This window comes from Streptopelia decaocto, assembly GCF_964273445.1.
Source record: "Streptopelia decaocto genome assembly, chromosome: 1".
Lineage (NCBI taxonomy): Eukaryota > Metazoa > Chordata > Aves > Columbiformes > Columbidae > Streptopelia > Streptopelia decaocto.
The window spans coordinates 39,472,617-39,485,988 of record NC_138663.1 but is presented as its reverse complement, the minus strand read 5'-3'; the positions used below and the strand labels follow the sequence as shown (position 1 = coordinate 39,485,988).

Below are 13,372 nucleotides of genomic sequence, written 5' to 3'. Positions count from 1 at the left end.
CAGGAAGAGCGGGATGGGACATTTCCGTGCTGTTGGCTTTGGGTGTGCACCCCGTTTGACAGAGGTGGACCTTGGATTGGGTATTTTCTTGCTTGCTTCTCAAATCACAGAGCAAGGGGAAGGAGAGGGGTCAGAGAAGCAGCCCTGAGCACCCCTCAACAGCGCCATGCCTGATGTGAACATGCTGAGCTCCCAGCAAAATAGCACCTGCTGCTTTGGTGTCTGCGGTGGTGTGGTTTGTTTGGGTTTCTCCTCCTTTGGTTGCCTGACCTGTCTGACAATAAGTTACTGGATTTTAATTCTGATTTATTTATAAATTACTGCTCCTATAATTAGGCTTCCCTGCACTATCCAGACAAGAGGCCTATTTCTTGCAGGCTCTGTCGAACTCTTGGAATTCATTTTCAGAAACACCTGCTGGGAATAAATGATGAATCTTGGTGACTTCACATATTCCTTCCAAGCCTGTCCTCTGCCAGCTCAGCAGGAAGAGCTGCTCCTACATTTGCCTGCTGCGTGGCACTTCCAGCTCCTGGGGGGAGAGGACAAAAAGTAGGAGGGAAAGGGTGAGGAGGCTAGTTTAGAGTTATGGGGTATTGTCCCATTGCCTCTACCCTGTGTTGGTCCTGTCTCCATTTCAAGTGTGGTTTTGGCAGATCAAAATGAAGCTGGACTTTTTTCCCTTCCACATTGCATTGCCTACGTGGAAGACAATGCTCAGCAGTTGAGTATTACAGTTTTTATGGCTTGTGGAGATTTTTTTGTGTGTGATGGTTTTTTTTTTGGTTGGCTGGTTTTCTTTTGTTCACATGTGCATGTTGTTTTTTTGTTTCTTTTTTTGTTTGGTGTGTTTTGTTTCGTTTTTGCGTTTCTAACACCTATACCTATGTTTTTCCCCTTGGAGTTTCTGGGAAAACGGGCCTGAAGGTAGAGGTGGAAATCTGCCGGGGTGGGATCTTCCCGCCCTTAACCGGCCCGGGTGGGGTATGGAGTTGCTGGAGCTCGGGCAAGGACGGCCAGGGTTAGGGCAGCAGCTCCGTCCTCCCGCGGGCTGCACCGCCCCAGAGTAGCGGCGGGTCCCCGGGTCCCTGTCCACGGGGCACCCGCTCCCTTCGCGGCGGCGCCGCCCCTTTAAGAGCCGGGCGGTTACGTCACCCTGTTCTCCCGCCGCCCCGCCCGGCTCGCGCGGCGCGCGGAGTGGGCGGGGCGTGTCGTGCCGTGCGCAGGCGCGGAGGGGCCGGGTGGGCCCGGCGTCGCCATGGGCTCCTGAGGCCCGCAGCGTCCCCGCGCCGGTGCCGGCGCCCGCCCGCCCGCGGGGCAGCGGGGCAGGGCCCGACCTGACCCCTCCTCACCCAACGGGCTGGGCCGAGCCTAGCCGAACGGAGCCCCGCCTGCCCGCCGGGAGGTAAGACGTGGCGGGGGCAGGGTGGCCGCGGAGATGGGGCACTGGGGCGGCTGCGGGGGTGTGGGACGGGCCTGAGGGGCCGTGCTGGGGGGTGGGGGCGGTGTCTGTGGCGTGCTGACGAGGTCCCTGCAAACTCACCTTTAGTCCCGCTGCGGCCGCGACCTCCGCACCCCCCAAGTCCCTCCGCCTCCAGTTCCCCGGCGGGGGCTGCACGACCCCTCGGTGCGGTCCCCAGCCCTCCCTCCCATCCGCCCGCGCATGTACCCCCGTGTGCCCCCCTCCCCTCCCCCCATCCTCTCGGCGCGGCCTCCCCAGCTGCCCCAACCACGCACATCCCCCGCTTGTCCTCCTTACACCCCCGACCTCCTCCCCACAAGCTCGCAGTGCGGCTCCCACAACCACCCCCCGGTGCAGCCCACACAGTGTGATCCCCAGTCTCTCCCCGCTGCAGCCTCCCCTGCTTCCCCACGCGCGCACACCCGTTGCCCCAGGGCAGCCCCCGCACCCCCCGGTGCTGCCGTGCTGCCCGGTGGCATCGGGTGGGTGGCATTTTCTGCAGGGGTGTGTTTGTCCCCGGGCGGGCTGGTAGCACAGCAGACCCCAGCAGAGTGGTGGGCACCAGGCTTGGGCTTGCTGTGCCTGGTGTGGTTGGGGCTGGATGGACTGACGGACACCATGTGTGTGCTGATGTGTGAGGAGGCTGTTACTGCACCTTGTGTGCCCCTGTATCACATACCAGTTATGATCGGTCGTCTTTGGATTCTCACGGTGGCTTGAGATCTCAGTTGCTCCATGAGGGCTAGTTCAGCATTGGTAAGTGCAGCGTGTAGGGGTAGGAGGACTTTGGAAGAACGTCTGTGTGACTGGGTTCTGATGAATTGTGATCCAGGAAAGGGACTGGAGTGGTTTCAGGGACAGCTCAACGAAAGCTGCCTGGAACATCACAAAGCTGTCAAGAGTGGGAGGAGGAGAAGGAGTGGGAAATCTAGAGGAAATACTGAAGATAGTTCCTGCTTACAGAAAGTTTGAAACTGTTCTTGCCACATAAGGACCTTGAACAGGAGTAATGATTGAAGACACAGGCAGGCTTCCCCAGAGAGAACACTGTTTACCTCTTTTGAAGAGAAAAATAGAAGGCGTTGATCAATAACAGAGCAAAGGCTAATAGGATGAATAGAAATGTCTATTTCCTATCCTGCAGTAAAAAGACAACAATCGATGAAAATGTAATAAAACATACATTCCACTAACAAAGACTTGGCTTTTTTAACACCATAGTTAACTGTTCCATTGAACTTTTTTTGCTGGAAGTTACCCTTGAGTCTAAGAGCTTAGCAGCTTGCCTAAAAGGGACCAGAGATTTCTCTAGAAGTGTTCAGGTTATTGAGGTTTCTAATAGTAAAGGTTTGTGTTTGTGTGGTACTTTTGGAAAAAAATAAACTCTCCCACTTCTAGAATGTTGGCTAAGTACTAAACAGTAGGCGTTTAGGGAGAGCTTTTTCTTAAGGTGAAGGTATTCCACAAAAGCCTACTTCAGGCTTTTTTTCACCATTGTCCCCAAGAAAATGGGCTTTGACTCTGCTCTGGTCAGTGAAGCAGTTTTTAAGTCCTTAATATACCATCACTATTGTGCTGTAAACCTGAAGTGGCGTGTATGCAGCAGGTGGCTGCCTCAGCATCTGGAGTAGAAGTGATTTGGTCTTGCTGTAAAGTGATGGGGAAAGCATCGCTACTGAAGTCAGCATTTCTAACCAGTTCTGTGGTGTGGAAAGATGTTTTTCTTTGTATTCTGCTCAGGTCTCTACAATCTGTTCAGAGTGCTGAATAGCTTCTGTTTTGGAAATGGGGGGCAAGGGGAAGAACGCCTCCTAATCACATCTTTTGTACTTTTATTTGTCTGTCTTCTTGGGACACATGGTGGTTAGAAGGGGAAGGTTCTTAGACATGCATAAGCTGATCAGAAAATAAAGTGCAGTGTGACTAGCTCGTTTGGCGTAACAAAAGCATTCTGAGCTGGCTGGTTTCTAACGATTTGACAGAATCCAGCTAGAAATCTGCCTTGTTCTCTGTCAGCTTGTTTGCCTGTTAGCTGGTAGCAGGCTGGGAGATGAGCTTTCATGGTGTGCAGTCGTAGGATTAGAGTTCTTTCTTCTCACGGACAGAGGAAGGATGTTTTCTTTTTTTCCCCCAACTCTTAATTAATATAACTTTTAAAACACCTTCCCACCCCACCAAAAAAAAAGTCAGTCCCTTTCTTTATCCGGTTCTCCTGTTGAGTTAACTGGAACACCTAATAATCATGTTTTGACTTAAGGCAACAACCTTTTAATTTCCATGTGATGGAAATTACCCTTCATCCCTCCTCCCCTCCTGTTTTGGGTCTGTGTTTAATTGGCTTATGTTTGCAGCGATGGAGATGAGCTCTTGCCTGCTCCTTCTAGCAGAAGTGCCTGTTTCATTTTCCAGCAGCTCAAAGGATGTCTTTGAGCTCTTGCGGCAGTGGCTGGTGAGAGCTGTGAATTCTTCATGAGATGTTTGTTATTTAGTCCTAGCTGCTTCAAGAGCCCTGTGCTGCATTGTTCAAACTATTGAGTGTGGAGGTGACACACGAAGTTGCAAATCAGACTTGTTGATTCTGAAGAGCCGCTGCTGTGACTAGCTTTCACAGGGTTTTCAGGATCAAATTGAGGAAACCAAGGTTATAAAGCAGTGGTGAATGTACAGGTTGGGCTGTCTGCAGAATCAAGAGAATAGTACGGCCTCAGAGAGAAAATGCACTTAACCTTTGAACAGTGGAACTTTCCTACCACACAACTGCTGCTGGCGATCTGCGAAACAAAGCTGCTGTGTGTTATTGAACAGCCAGAGCTGGGGGCAGAAGCTTTTCTCTGTTGTAGAGCTTGTGATTGATTGCACTTGCCGAGGCCCTGGAAAATTGAGGTGTTGTAGAGAGCAGCGTTGTGTTTGGGTTTTGTGTGCGGACTTGCCCATCTGTTCGCTTGAAGCGGTGTGTGTGTGTTGTGTGTTGTTCTCGCTTCTTCCCAAACTCTTTGGGGTTTGCTTTCTTGTGGTGGAAGAGTGGTTTCCTGCCAAGATGTTACACCCTACAAGAACACTGGGGACTCTGAAAGCGGTTTGAAATGGTGATAAGATGGATTAAAACACTTAGCTAAAATAACTGTAAAATATGATAGTGCTCGGACTGGAAACACCCTTTTGAAAGGGTGTTTTGTTTTTGTTGTTGTTTATTTTTTTCTTTCTTTCTTTCTTTCCTCTTATGGACTACTTTGGGAGAGAGCAACTGGACATGTTTTCAGAGCAGCAATCAGGTTTTGGAGGTGAAATTCTGCCAGCCAAAGCAATGAGCTGCAGCCACCCTCCAGGAGTCTCGCCTCAGGGTCTTCCTCCTATAGGAAGAGGCAGGGGACTGGAGTACTTGCTTGTAGCCAGGTTCTCTCTGGTCTTTAAAGAACTGCTCATCCTCTGTGGGGTTTTTGTTTGTGATGGTGTAACTGACATGGCTGGGAATGCAACAGAGCAAGCTGTGTCCAGGGAAAATGCAGTGTATAGGCAAGCTGCCCAAGAACTGTGTTCTGTCTGGGTATAAGCAGGTCTTTATAGCCCCTGAGGGGCATAATTTACAGGAACCTGAAGAGGGAAATAATTTACATGCTCTACCTGCAGCATTGAATGTCTTTTAACCCATAGAGCACCTGGAAATTTGTCTCCTCACCCTCAATTCTGTCTTTGCATTGAAAGGATGTGAATACTGCTATTATTATCGTACAGTCACAGTGCCTGAGAGTCTGGTGATACTGAAAGGATCAGCTGTTTGAGGATGTTGTATAATTGAGGGTGACCAAGAGTGTAGAGAGGCGGTGTCATGGCCTCAAATTTTCTGTCTAACCCAAAAGCGTTCTTCTCTGCCTGGATGTGTTGTACATGTGCTCCCTGATCAACTCCGTAGCAAAAAGGCAAAAAAAAAAGTCTTGCTGGTCCAGCAAAGAAAATGACTGCAATGTGCTATCTAGTGCAGCAGTGAGGCTTTATGGAGGAGATGAGATGAAATAATACCTTAAAAGCTGACTTTGCGGCCCCATCGTTCCCTCCCCAGGCTGTGGGATGTGACATTGATGCTATTGGAGGCTGCTGAGCTGAACGCTTGGGAGCCAGCAATCGCCTGGTCATCTCCAGCACAGGTACAGCCCAGGAATGCAGCAGAAGTGGAAGTTGCTGTGCCCCTGTCCAGGTTACCTGGACAAGCTAGTCACCTCAGGAGGCAGATTAGAAGAGAGTGAATTTCTCTTGATGCCAAACCACATCTAGTTTGCTTCTTGCCAGTTTTGGTAGGAAAGGCTGGTTAGAGGTAGGCGAAGCTGTTTGCAGCTAATTGTCCCATGGGAGCCAGGAGTGACCTCTCTCTTCCTCCAAACTCTCCTGACTTTCAGACTTTCTTTCCCCTGTCCCAATGGCTTTGTGATGGCACTGATTTTACAGCAGAGTTTTAAGGTAGAACTTACTCATATAAATTCCCATTTAGGCAACTTCATTCGACGAGGAAATTTAATGTTATGGTGTCGGAAAAAATGGGTTGAAGTTCTGTCTTCTTTTTTTAAGCACACACCCTCCCAGGTGGACGCTTAGTGTGCACTTATTTCTGTATGGAGAAGATGCATTGCTTTTGCTGACCTCTGGGTTAGACAAGGGGATTTCAGGATTGCCTCAAACTGCGTTTTAGTAGCTGTTGGTGTGCATCAGCTTCTAACAGTCTTGACAACTTCTCTGCAAACCTCTGTGGTCATCTTCATTGCTGAGGCAGGAATGGTCGAGCAGCTCTTAGCCGCTCTTGTGGCGTAAGTAGCCTGCAGAACAGGATGCTGGGCAAGGTTTTTCCCATTGATGCTGTCTCTACTTGCTGTGCTTTAGCAAGGGCGAGAACAGCTTCCCCTCCGGCCTTGCTCTCTGCCTCTTTCAGAGGTAACTTCTCAGGAAGGGAGGTGGTGTGTCTGGGCTCCTTTAACTAGCAAAGCTGTAATGCTGATGTATGTAGGGCTTGACATTTTTGTGTGGGGAGGAACTCTCCCAGGAGTGCAGGAATACAAAGCTCCTAATTCTGTTTTTAGAAGTCTGCATTTGTAGGACTTTTATTTTTCTTGATGGAGTACAGAGCAGGAGAGAAGTGTGGAGGGGGCAATGTTGAACAGGAGTAATTAAATTAGGAGTTGGTGATTTTGGGATATATACATATATATATACATACATATATATATAGGATATGTGTCTTATGTTTGGAGAAAAAAAAAGCACAACAACTTACAAATAAAAATAAGCAGATCAGATGTTATTTTAGCATTGACAAAATGGCTTCATAGTGAGTGACTTTGGATGCTTTGTTTAGAATTACTGTTTTTACTTCTGCAGTGCTCATCACTGCTATATATTTGCATTGGAGAATGATCACTGGGGAAGTCAGATGTGCCATTTCCTTCATGTGCATCACTGCACTGTTTCCTAGGCTTGTGATGTCTGAATTCTTCCAGCACATTTACTTGATAAATTTAAGTATGGATCTGATCTTATAGATTCTGTATGTTATATTCTGCATGGAAAAGTATGCTCCAATATCAGAAAAACTCTCGTGATGTGTGACTGCCACAAGTTCAATAGCTTTTGATCCTTCTGTGGAGTTTGATGTCTGTTTCTTCTTAGAGTAACTGTGTACCCTGTGACAATTTAAAACTGTTGTCTCCTCTGTCTTGGCAGTTGGAGGTGGGAAGGATGAATGCACGTTGTGGTGGAATAAATTCTGATTCAACTTTGTTCTTGAGAATTTGGAAAAATAAATGTGAACTTCCTGTATCATGCCGGACACAAAGTGTTTACAACACATCCTTTTTCTTGTTGTCTCTTTCCCTTCTGCCATTTGCAGAATATCTTTGTAGTCTTGCTGTGTTTCTTCCTTGGAAGCAGAGGGCTGGACTGGTTTGTGTGGAGTGAGGCTGCTGGGTACATGGGAAAGGGATGCAGGGCACATAGAATCGCAGAATAGTTAGGGTTAGAAGGGACCTCTGTGCTTGATCCTGCTCTCGAAGGGGAGGTTGGAAGGTTGGGGAACATCCCTTGTCCTCCTTGCCCTCCCCTTTTCTTTCCTTTTCCTGTCTCCTTCCAAAAAAGGGACTGGATGTTGAATTGTTGAATGTTGACCTATTGCAATGTGGGTCAGTCCACACACAAAAAAAAAAAAAAAAAAAAAAAAAAAAAAAAAAAAAAAGAGAGAGAGAGAGGAGGAGGAGGATGGGTGTAGGAGGGCCCTGTGTGTACAGAGAGACAACAGAAATTAATAGAGCAGAAAAAAACTCTGGAAAGAAGAGTGCACAGCTCAGGGTAAAAGGGTTTTATTGTTGGTTCTGAGTTTTTAAATGGGTGCACGGGGAGGGGAAACTGCTCTCTCTCTCCAAATGGCTGTATATGGATTGGCAAAATAGGTGGGGGCTCTGCGAGCTGCAAGTGGAGAGGGTTTTTCTGGTATTCTCAGAGTTTAATTTCCTTAAAACGAGAAAAGAAGCTGCATGACCGTGTTGAAGGTTAAATTGTTTATGTGTATGGTATGCGCTTATGTGTATGTAGGTATCGGATCATCTCTTGAATGTGGCTTAGTGGGTGTGTAACTTGCTCTGCGGTTTGGTCCTGGGTGCCTGACGCCTCCACCTTCTGCTTCTGAGGCTGATGGCCTTCCTGCTCCGCTCCTGCTGGCACTACTGGTTTTACATCCCAGTGACACTTTAATCTTGTTTCATGGGCTGTATTGACTGCTGGTTTGAAAACTGTGACGGGGCAAAACCTCTTCAGCATTCAGACTGCTTACACCTCTGGAGAAGGCGTGCATTAAGCTGATACCGAGTGCAGGGACTGTAGACACAATCACTGCGTGTTTTTGTAAATCTTGTCGAACGCTTGTCTTCTAGCCAAGCACAGTATTGCTCACATGTGTTAGGAGTTATGTATGGCGGTGTGTCTGTGAAGTGCTTACTGTGGGGTGGCTTTCACTGACTTGAGATTAAGCAAGCTTTGCCCAGCATGAATAGTAAAATGTAAATGAGTTGCACTATTAAAAATTGCATGCTAGGTCGCATACTTAAGTCACGGATTTTTTCCAGAATGCTAGTGGAGAAGTTAAAAATGCACTATTGGGACCCTTTCATGTCTCACATTGCTAAGTAAACTAGATAACACCCCAGAGAGCAAAAGCAATTTAAGAAGTAATAAATTTAAAAGCACTTGATTTTCTATTATCGCTATAACTGGTTTGAACTGCACCAGTGGATTTCTTACTGTGTGGTGTTATGTTAGTTTGTCCTGACTCTCTTCTTTCTCCTTTTCCTACTTTTTGCCAGGTCAGCTGGTGATGCCATGCCTTTGGGGTGGTTGAAAAGACCTTAAATCAATTATGAATTGGCAATATATACCTAGCACAATGGAAAGAGCTGATCCCAGTTGGCAATTCTAGGCATTCTTGTAACTGAAATAGTCTAAAATAAACCTTGAACCTTTTTGTCATGTGTTCTTGTACTCCTTTTAAGTCTAGGGGACATTCTGAAAACCGTGAAGGTCTTGCTTTCACTAACATAAAGCTCTGGCTTGTGCCTTGGTAGTCACAGAAAATTCAGATTTTTAATCACCTATCACATAGCACTTCTGCATTGGTGTTTTTGCGATAATTTAATGGAGAAACTCTTGGAGGAATAAGAAATTAAGAGGGGAGTGGAAAATGGTTTTGTGGTATCTTAACAAACCCAAAGTACAGCATGGTGGATATTTGATACTACAGTAAGTGTGGAGCAGGTTTTAAGGAGGAGCAATTTCTTGCCTCGTCGCTTTTCCAGTAGAACCTTGCAGCCAGGTCATGCCTGTTTTGTTGGATTGTATCTTGTGCAGCAGAAGGAGGCTTAGCTGCTAAGACTCTTTCACGGGATAGCTTTGTGTATCATTCTTTGCTCTCTCAGCAGTTTAGAAATGAAATACTTTTAGCCTCAGAGGAGATGTTCTATTTTAAAAACACGGATTGCATTTGCAGCTGGCAGTGAATGGCCTCAGAGTCATGTCGTTTGGGGTTCTCCCCCCCGACGCTGGGGCAAAGCAGGGCTGCTGTCACCAGCAGCACAACAGAGCGGGTCTGGCCCACAGCAGACACCCCCCTCCTTTTCTAGGCTCTGATCAAGTACATGTTCAGAAGTACTCCCAGGAACTGAAGGACCAAGCTTTTCTTCCGTCCTCTTACACCACTTCTGTTGCATCAGAAATGGGTTTTCTATATTTGTTTGTTTATTCTTATGTAGAAATAGCTCCTTCTTACTGGTAACATTTTCCATGCCTTTACACAAGCCAAAAATGAAGTGGTCTTTGTTTATTTGTTGTTTGGGTTTGTTGTTGTTGTTGTTGTTTCATTTGTGCCACATCCCTTCTGTTTACTGTTTTGAGCTTATTTTTGGTGGAAGAAGCTGCCGTGTTAATGTTAGCGACAGAAGGTCTCTGTTTCCAAAAGGTACAGGAATGGCAATCTGCTCCTGATCAAGAATTACTGCATTGCCATTTTTCTGAGGATCCAGGCCCTGTGGACACGGCCCTGTGGACACACCCCTGCTAGCTTTTCACCAGTGTGGTGTCTCTGACAGAACTGGTTCCCATGCAGGTTGGAGTCCCTTCCCTGTCGAGAATCTCAGTAACAGTGGTTTGCATCTCTAGGTTTTTATCAGGATAGTTATCTTGATGTAAATAGCACATGCTTTGCTCCTCCTTGCATTGAGAGCAGACCCTAATTCTCCTAAAGTGCTTTCAGAAGATCTGTTAGGTAAGTTTAAGCTGGTGCTAGGTTGGTGTTTAAGCTAATGCCATAGCAATACAAGGTCCTGGCTTGCTCTAACTTGTAATGGCATCTAGACAGGAACACCTAACAGCTCGTTGGGGATGAAGGTGTCATCTCTGCCTTCGATATTGGGGGTTGTTGGGTATAGACCTCACACAGACCTAAGCACTGCCCAAAGCTTATGTAGCACAGGAATCTGATCCAGCTGATCTGAGGTTCCTGTGGCTGTCCTGAAGTCCACATAGACCCACGTCTGATGTCTGATCATGTGCTTTTCTGTCTGCATGTTTCCAGCTCCCAAAGTTTGGTCCTTTTCCTGACTATCTGTTCTCCTGGTGCTGTTTGGGACATGCTATATTCCAAGTTACCTCCGGGGGGAGCAAGGTAGTCAGCTAGAGATGAGGAAGGTTTCATGAGTGAAATTTGAAGTGTTGAAATGTTTTCCTTTGATATACTTAGGAGAGCCCTCCAGAGAGGGAGGATAAGTGTGCATGTAGCTTTACTCTCCCTTGAAATGGAAGCAATGAGGTGGAGATGAAAGAGATGGGCAGAGTAAACAGGATATGGCAGAAGAATAAGGACCTCTTCAAATTTTATTATGCATTAGATTAGTTTGGTTTGCATTGCAATGGTAATTCACAATTCTAAATGCCCCTAATTTGCCATATGATGATGTCAAGTTCTTTCCTTATGGTTTGGTACCTCGCAGTGCTGGGAACTGTATGGACAGAGGACAAAAAGGTGATTGTCCCAGGGAACTTAAAATGCGCAAGGAACAACAGAGAAACCCAGCCAGCTGGGAGGCATACACAGAAATGAGACCACAGCCAGGAGCCTGACCGTGGTCAGGTTGGTGCACAGCTGGAGTAGCAAAGTGGGAAAATGGAGAAAATCAAGGTGAATATGAAATAGCTTTGTGGCTGTTGGAAAGGGCCCTTTTCCCCAGGTGTGGGAAGAAGCAGGAAGGTACGTGTTGTGTCACTGACATAGGCTGTGATGGAGGTGGCTGTCCAAGAAACAACCATCAAAACACATTGACCATGTCAGGTAAGAGGGAGGCTCCTCACACCAGGATGCTCTATCTGTAGCTTGTCAAGGCAGTGTGTTTGCTGGGAGCCTGTTCTGATGATGTGCTGGGCTTGTGTCCTGTTGAACGATGGGGAAGAGGCTTCTCAGAAACAAGGCCTATTAAGAGAATTGCCGTAGTCCACCTTCATGATCCTCTTTTTAACACGGCAGAAGAGGAGCTAGCAGACTCTGAGCTGGTGGTAGTGAATGTGACAAAATCTGCTCACCTGGTTAACCCTCCAATCATCTGTACTATCATCTATTTCTTAAATGTAGTACAGAATTGCCCTTGCAGCTTCAGCTTCTTGTATACAGTAGTCTCTCCTAACAGTTTTGTGCACTGCTGTGCATGTTGCTCTAGCAATGGTGTATGGGAGTTTAGGAGATTAGAAGGGGTAACTTGGAAGGTATATGTTAATTTTGCAGATTTGGGAGTACAGTGTTCCTTCATGTTCCCCTAGCAAGGAGAATGAAATGCAAGCTGATGCTTACAACCTATAAAAAACATAAAGCAATTAAAAAGCTGTCCTCAGGGGCAACCCAGAGGAACAGGGGAGTGCTCATGGGTGAGGTGGATTGGGGTTTGGGGTAGAAGTGGGGCCCCGGTTAAGAAAATTTGTGTATTTTCTTTCACAACACAGTTCTGTAAAGAGTAATTAGTTTCCATGACTCTGTGAATTAGAGGGGATTAGGTGAAGAATGATGCATAATTGTGTCATTAATGACAGTTGATGTATAGTCACAAGGGGGCAGTGTTAAGGTTAAATATACAACTTGTAAGTGGCCTTGCTTCTGAATAGTTAATCCTTCTCTTGTCAAAATGCTTGTTCATCGCTTTTTGCTGTTTCGGCGTGCAGAGGAGCAAAGGAATTCCCTTTCAGATCTTCAGTTCCACCAACGTTACTGATGCTGTTGGTGCTGTTTGATTATCTGGAGTGTGGAGCTCCAGGTCCTGTCCCTCCCGCCACTGGTGGTCTGTAGCAGAGATCTTCTCCCCTGTCAACTTTAGGAAGGGCTCAGCAGCTTCCTCTCCTGCATAGCTCCCAAAGTGCACTGGGATGTGCAGGATCGCAGCTGGCTGGACTTTATTTAGAGCTACGTTAGGCACAGGTGCATCTGCTCTGATTTCATTTTAGATGTGCCCTTTGTGAGCTCAGTGGAAGCACTGTCACGCTGTGAGTGTTTGGTTGCTTCAGAAGTCATGTCAGTAGAAACTCCTTTCTTCTCAAAGCAATAAAAACCTCGCTACCTTGTAGCATCTCCATCCAGCCTTCATCTCTCCAGATTTTTAGATATAGTATAAATAATGTGTGTGTGTATGCTTTGAAACTACGAACTTAGTTACATTTCTTGTACTGATCAGGACTGGAAAGGAATTGCCCTTCAGTATGTGCAGTTATGGAAAGCTGTAACTTAGAACAGGGATATTTTGGAAAAAGAACAACTGGAAAGAATGAAGAAAAGCCAAGTTTGATTATTATTTTGTAAATAAAACCGTAACAGTTGCACAGCTCCCTCTATAGTAAGATAATATCTGCTTAAACAAATGTGGACATTTCCCAGGGTTTGTATTTGTTCACTTTCCCAAATAGAAGAAAGCAGAAATGAGGTGAAGTGTGGCGTAAGTAGCATCCGAGGGCAGTGCACTGCTGGTACAGGTGTGTGGTTTGGAAAAGCAAGTGCTGGAGGGGCTGTTTGCACACCTCAGTGTGTACATGGAAATGGTTTGCTCTGGGCTCTCTGCTTTTACTGTGTGCAGGTTTCTTGATTTGTGCTGTGGCTTCAGGTGAAGCAAGACTGGGATGATGGTTCTGCAGATGTATGTTCTTTTTTGTGTTCTGCTGTGACCTGTCAGTAAATGACAGATGTGTTGTTCCCTGTTGCAGCTGTAAACTGTGGCGATGGATCATTGACCTTCCTAAAGCCCTTTCCATCGCTGATCTTAAAGGCCTGCGTAAGAGCTACATCTTGTGCTTTTACAGAAAGGATAACCCAAAACTATTAGGAGGTTATCAGAAGGAGGCAATATTATGCTG

At 46.6% G+C, this 13,372-nt stretch overlaps 1 protein-coding gene across 4 annotated transcripts in view; it reads left to right on the top strand.

The window, feature by feature from the left end:
• The first annotated feature begins 25 nt into the window (after nucleotides 1–25).
• The window catches only part of TMEM184B (transmembrane protein 184B), a 31,584-nt gene continuing 18,237 nt past the window's right edge, over nucleotides 26–13,372 (top strand). Inside the window, exon 1 of one of the 4 annotated variants that reach the window (XM_082060967.1) lies at nucleotides 26–723. The gene's annotated coding sequence lies outside the window, so the exon portion shown is untranslated. Of the gene's footprint in view, nucleotides 724–1,209; nucleotides 1,406–13,372 lie in introns of those variants that run through there. The other 3 variants (XR_014184855.1, XM_082060966.1, XM_082060968.1) reach the window with 3 other exon arrangements.